The following is a 7,116-nucleotide window of genomic DNA, read 5'->3' on the forward strand; positions in this document are numbered from 1 at the left end:
CACAATTGGCCCAGCGTCGTCCAGTGTAGGGGAGGGAATGACTGACAGGGATGTAGCTCAGTTGGTAGAGCATGGTGTTTGCAACGCCAGGGTTGTGGGTTCGATTCCCACGGGGGGCCAGTATATAAAATAATGTATGCACTCACTAACTGTAAGTCGCTATGGATAAGAGCGTCTGCTAAATGACTAAAATGTACAAATGTTTCTATCCAGCAATTCGACCATGAAGGCATGATTCACAAAGTCCCCTTTGAACAGTTGATGCTGAGATGTGCCTTTTTCTTCAACTCTGTGAAGCATTTATTTGGGCTGCAATTTCTGAGGCTAGTAACTCTAATGAACTACTCTGCAGCAGAGGTAACTCTGGGTCTGCCATTCCTGTGGCGGTACTCATGAGAGCCAGTTTCATCATAGCGCTTGATGGTTTTTGCGACTGCACTTGAAGAAACTTTCAAAGTTCTTGAAATGTTCCGTATTCACTGACCTTCATGTCTTAAAGTAATGATGGACTGTTGTTTCTCTTTACTTATTTGAGCTGTTCTTGCCATAATATGGACTTGGTCTTTAACCAAATAGGGCTATCTTCTGTATACCCCCCTACCTTGTCACAACCCAACTGATTGGCTCAAACGCATTAAGAAGGAAAGAAATTCCACAAATTAACTTTTAAGAAGGTACACTTGACTACCTCATGAAGCTGGATGAGAGTTTTGCCAAGAGTGTGCAAAGCTGTCATCAAGGCAATGGGTGGCTATTTGAAGAATCTCAAACATAAAATATACACTGCTCAATAAAATAAAGGGAACACTAAAATAACACATCCTAGATCTGAATGAATGAAATAATCTTATTAAATACTTTTTTCTTTACATAGTTGAATGTGCTAACAACAAAATCACACAAAAATTATCAATGGAAATCAAATTTATCAACCCATAGAGGTCTGGATTTGGAGTCACCCTCAAAATTAAAGTGGAAAACCACACTACAGGCTGATCCAACTTTGATGTAATGTCCTTAAAACAAGTCAAAATGAGGCTCAGTAGTGTGTGTGGCCTCCACGTGCCTGTATGACCTCCCTACAATGCCTGGGCATGCGCCTGATGATGTGGCGGATGGTCTCCTGAGGGATCTCCTCCCAGACCTGGAATAAAGCATCCACCAACTCCTGGACAGTCTGTGGTGCAACGTGGTATGGTGGCTGGAGCGAGACATGATGTCCCAGATGTGCTCAATTGGATTCAGGTCTGGGGAACGGGCGGGCCAGTCCATAGCATCAATGCCTTCCTCTTGCAGGAACTGCTGACACACTCCAGCCTCATGAGGTCTAGCATTGTCTTGCATTAGGAGGAACTCACAAGGAGTCTGAGGATCTCATCCCGGTACCTAATGGCAGTCAGGCTACCTCTGGCACATGGAGGGTTGTGCGGCCCCCCAAAGAAATGCCACCCCACACCATGACTAACCCACCGCCAAACCGGTCATGCTGGAGGATGTTGCAGGCAGCAGAACATTCTCCATGGCGTCTCCAGGCTCTGTCACATCTGTCACATGTGCTCAGTGTGAACCTGCTTTCATCTGTGAAGAGCACAGGGAGCCAGTGGCGAATTTGCCAATCTTGGTGTTCTCTGGCAAATGCCAAACGTCCTGCACGGTGTTGGGCTGTAAGCACAACCCCCACCTGTGGACGTCGGGCCCTCATACCACCCTCATGGAGTCTGTTTCTGACCGTTTGAGCAGACACATGCACATTTGTGGCCTGCTGGAGGTCATTTTGCAGGGCTCTGGCAGTTCTCCTCCTGCTCCTCCTTGCACAAAGGCGGAGGTAGCGGTCCTGCTGCTGGGTTGTTGCCCTCCTACGGCCTCCTCCACGTCTCCTGATGTACTGGCCTGTCTCCTGGTAGCACCTCCATGCTCTGGACACTACGCTGACAGACACAGCAAACCTTCTTGCCACAGCTCGCATTGATGTGCCATCCTGGATGAGCTGCACTACCTGAGCCACTTGTGTGGGTTGTAGACTCCGTCTCATGCTACCACTAGAGTGAAAGCACCGCCAGCATTCAAAAGTGACCAAAACATCAGCCAGGAAGCATAGGAACTGAGAAGTCGTCTGTGGTCACCACCTGCAAAACCAGTCCTTTATTGGGGGTGTCTTGCTAATTGCCTATAATTTCCACCTGTTGTCTTTTCCATTTGCACAACAGCATGTGAAATTTCTTGTCAATCAGTGTTGCTTCCTAAGTGGACAGTTTGATTTCACAGAAGTGTGATTGACTTGGAGTTACATTGTGTTGTTTAAGTGTTCACTTTATTTTTTTGAGCAGTGTATTTTGATTTGTTTAACACCTTTTTTGGTTACTACATGATTCCATGTGTTATTTCATAGTTTTGATGTCTACACTATTATTCTACAATGTAAATACATATTCAAAAGTTTGGGGTCACTTAGATATTTCCTTGTTTTCCATGAAAACATACATGAAATGAGTTTGAATAGGAAATATAGCAAAATGAATAGGAAATGTAGTCATTGACAAGGTTAGAAATAATGATTTTTAATTGAAATAATAATTGTGTCCTAACATTGCTTTCGTCAAAGAATCCTCAATTTGCAGCAATTAAAGCCTTGCAGACCTTTGGCATTCTAGTAATCAAAAGAGATTTCACCCCATGCCTCCTGAAGCACCTCCCACAAGTTGGATTGGCTTGATGGGCACTTCTTATGTACCACAACAGCTCAATAAGGTTGAGATCCGGTGACTGTGCAGGCCACTCCATTGAAAGACAGAATACCAGCTGACTGCTTCTTCCCTAAATAGTTATTGCATAGTTTGGAGCTGTGCTTTGGGTCTTTGTCCTGTTGTAGGAGGAAATTGTCTCCAATCAAGCGCCGTCCACAGGGTATGGCATGGTGTTGCAAAATGGAGTGATATCCTTCCTTCTTCAAGATCCCTTTTACCCTGTACAAATCTCCCACTTTACCACCACCAAAACACCCCCAGACCATCACATTGCCTCCACCATGCTTGACAGATGGCATCAAGCACTCCTCCAGCATCTTTTAATTTTGTCTGAGTCTCACAAATGTTCTTCTTTGTGATCCGAACACCTCAAACTTCAATAAGTCTGTCCATAACACTTTTTTTCCAATCTTCCTCTTTCCAGTGTCTGTGTTATTTTGCCCATCTTAATCTTTTCTTAATGTAAAGATGTATTTGTCCTCTTGCTCAGTTGTGCAACGGGGCCTCCCACTCCTCTTTCTATTCTGGTTAGAGCCAGTTTGCGCTGTTCTGTGAAGGGAGTAGTACTTTATTTCTCAGAACAAGAATAGACTGACAAATTTCAGAAGAAAGTTATTTGTTTCTGGCCATTTTGAGCCTGTAATCGAACCCACAATTGCTGAGGCTCCAGATACTCAACTAGTCTCAAGAAGGCCAGTTTTATTGCTTCTTTAATCAGCACAACAGTTTTCAGCTGTGCTAACATAATTGCAAAAGGGTTTTCTAATGATCAGTTAGCCTTTTAAAATGATAAACTTGGATTAGCAAACACAATGTGCCATTGGAACACAGGACTGATGGTTGCTGATAATGGGCATCTATACGTCTATGTAGATATTCCATTAAAAATCAGTCTTTTCCAGCTACAATAGCCATTTACAACATTAACAATGTCTACACTGTATTTCTGATCAATTTGATGTTATTTTAATGGACAAAGAAATTGCTTTTCTTTCGAAAACAAGGACATTTCTAAGTGACCCCAAACTTTTGAACGGTAGTGCATATACACACACACACACACCAGTCAAAAGTTTGGACACATCTACTCATTCCAGGGTTCTTCTTTATTTTGAAAGTTAACGTTTCTTTAACAAAAGCAAACAGACTCAAACGAGGATAAACATACCTGAGTTTGTCCAATAGAAACTCTCGTTTGCACTGTTGGACAAAAAATTACACCCTAGATCAGCTAGATACAAGCAAGAGTGTGCAAGGTGGTATTGAATAAGTCACTGTCTATCACCTTGATTACTCACATCTTTCTCTTGACCTGTGCATCTACCTTGTAAACTTACATTCATAGGCTAGGTTGTAGCAACCTCATGATGGGTAGAGGGAAAATTTGAATATCATGTAGTAACCTAAACCTATAGATGTTACATTGAGCTGGGTGAATCGAATATGAATGACAGTCATCCAATATGCTGTAATAGAAATAAGGCCATGCTCATTAAAAAACAATGGTCCTCCCTCATCTTAAACGGCACTGACCGCCACTGCTTCACACATTATATTTTAGCAAAAAAAGTGATGTGGAGTTCCAGTAGTTAGCTATACCGCTTCATGGCAAAAAGTTATAACCTACTAAAAACACTACCAAGATTTGAATTTAGTTAAACTATCTGCAAAATGTAGTTTAATTACTAATTGAACTACATGTAGTTCACTACTCCCCAACACTGGACATGGTCATGTGCATATCATTAAATGAAGTAGTTTGCTGTTGTTAGAGTGCGTCAGTTGGGGTCAATGTGAGAAATAAAGGACCAAGATAGCTACAAAGCTTTCGGGAAACTAAACAGAGTCTGGTCCATCAGTCAGACCATACACATGACTGACATCCTGATGAAAAACACACCCTACTGTGAACAGTAGGAGAAGGGAGAGAGGCCGGATGAGTTTCTATAAGTGGGGCTTAGAAAGAGAAAGGGGAAAGGAAAGAGAGAGAGAGTGAAAGGATTCTGATAAGCCATTTGAGTTATTTGGTGCGAGAGTGATCAGGAAGAGAAGAAGTGACTTTTTAGAAAGATAATAATAATAATAATAATGTTATGTGGCTTTGGAAGTGAACACTTCATGTGGTGACCTATTATTACCATAGATTTGTTATATTGTTGCTGTGCGTTGATCAGTTGGGAGGAGGGAATGACTCGCTAGCCAGCTTTGAAACTGGGCTGGATAGGCTACAAACCAACGTGCTAGATGCAGTTAATTCATGTTGAATGCAGACTGTCAACTTTTGTTTACAAATCTCCACTGAACACTTTCCCTGGGTCATTCCAGTGATTCAAAACAAAGGTGCAAGAACACCCCCTCATTCCCAGCATGCATTGCAGAGAGCCATCCGTCCTCCCCATGTGGAGCACAGTTTCCCACAGTCTCCCACACAGCAGATGAGTGAGCAAGACACTGGCAACTGCCCAGGAGAAAGTTAGCTGATGCTGTTTATCCTTTACACCAGCAAAACTATACGGCCACAGACAGAGATAAAAAAGACAACAAATACGCTATTCCTTTACTATTGGTGGGAGGACAAGGAGAGAGGTGGTGGGGGTGAGTGAGGTAATCAGTGAGAGAATCAGTGTGGGGGGTGGGGTGAGAGTTTGTGTGTATGTGAGAGAAAGAGAGAGAGACAGAGCAAGAGTCTTGTTTCCTTGAGTTGTTATTCTCATTTACAAAACCCAAGCCCCAAATAAGATGTGGCAGCAGGGGAAGAGGGTCCCAAAGGGCTATACTGCATTGCAAACACACACACAAACACACACACAGAGAGAAGCCTCAGTAGCCTCATCAACAAACAGTATTCACTGCATGTATCTGCCAACTACCCCTCTTCATTTGGATGGTGAGTGTCTCTGTTTGCCTTCTGAAGTCATCATCGGTGTGCTAGCCTGAGGGCGAACCCCCAGGCAAACCCAGAGTGGTGCCATCCGGCTTCCTTCACCGGAAGGTAAGGCCTGTCAATCAACACACACACTTACAGTTAGGTATCAGCCTGAATTTATAGTTAGATAGAAATGTATTTGTAAAACATGTGCTTGATAGAGACAGAAGTTGAGGCACAGATTAATACAGTGCCTTGCAAAAGTATTCATCCCCCTTGGCGTTTTTCCTATTTTGTTGCATTACAACCTGTAATTTAAATGGATTTTTATTTGGATTTCATGTAATGGACATACACAAAATAGTCCAAATTGGTGAAGTGAAATGAAAAAATTAACTTGTTTCAAAAAATTCTAAAAAATAAATAACTGAAAAGTGGTGTGTGCATATGTATTCACCCCCTTTGCTATGAAGCCCCTAAATAACATCTGGTGCAACCAATTACCTTCAGAAGTCACATAATTAGTTAAATAAAGTCCACCTTTGTGCAATCTAAGTGTCACATGATCTTTCACATGATCACAGTATATATACACCTGTTCTGAAAGGCCCCAGAGTCTGCAACACCACTAAGCAAGGGGCACCACCAAGAAAGCGGCACCATGAAGACCAAGGAGCTCTCCAAACAGTTCAGGGACAAAGTTGTGGAGAAGTACAGATCAGTGGTTGGGTTATAAAAAAATATCTGAAAGTTTGAACATCCCACGGAGCACCATTAAATCCATAATAAAAAAATTAAAGAATATGGCACCACAACAAACCTGCCAAGAGAGGGCCGCCCACCAAAACTCACGGACCAGGCAAGGAGGGCATTAATCAGAGAGGCAACAAAGAGACCAAAGATAACCCTGAAGGAGCTGCAAAGCTCCACAGCGGAGATTGGAGTATCTGTCCATAGGACCACTTTAAGCCGTACACTCCACAGAGCTGGGCTTTACGGAAGAGTGGCCAGAAAACAGCCATTGCTTAAAGAAAAAAAATAGCAAACACATTTGGTGTTCGCCAAAAGGAATATGGGGGTCCCGTGTAGCTCAGTTGGTAGAGCATGGCACTTCCAATGCCAGGGTTGTGGGTTTGATTCCCACGGGGGGCCAATATGAAAAAAAGTATATGTTTGCACTCACTAACTGTAAGTCGCTCTGGATAAGAGTGTCTGCTAAATGACGTAAATGTACCCAAACATATGGAAGAAGGTATTCAGGCCAGATGAGACTAAAATTTAGCTTTTTGGCCATCAAGGAAAATGTCTGGCGCAAACCCAACACCTCTCATCACCCCGAGAACATCATCCCTCATGCTGTGGGGATGTTTTTCATCGGCAGGGACTGGGAAACTGGTCAGAATTGAAGGAATGATGGATGGTGCTAAATACAGGGAAAATCTTGAGGGAAACCTGTTTCAGTCTTCCAGAGATTTGAGACTGGGACGGAGGTTCACCTTCCAACAG

At 42.9% G+C, this 7,116-nt stretch overlaps 1 non-coding gene across 1 annotated transcript; it reads left to right on the plus strand.

The window, feature by feature from the left end:
- Positions 1 to 6,687: 6,687 nt before the first annotated feature.
- trnag-ucc lies at positions 6,688 to 6,763 on the plus strand. The gene has a single exon. It is a non-coding gene; the product is annotated as a tRNA-Gly (tRNA).
- The last annotated feature ends 353 nt before the right edge of the window (positions 6,764 to 7,116 follow it).

The sequence above is a fragment of the Coregonus clupeaformis genome, chromosome 17, assembly GCF_020615455.1.
Source record: "Coregonus clupeaformis isolate EN_2021a chromosome 17, ASM2061545v1, whole genome shotgun sequence".
Lineage (NCBI taxonomy): Eukaryota > Metazoa > Chordata > Actinopteri > Salmoniformes > Salmonidae > Coregonus > Coregonus clupeaformis.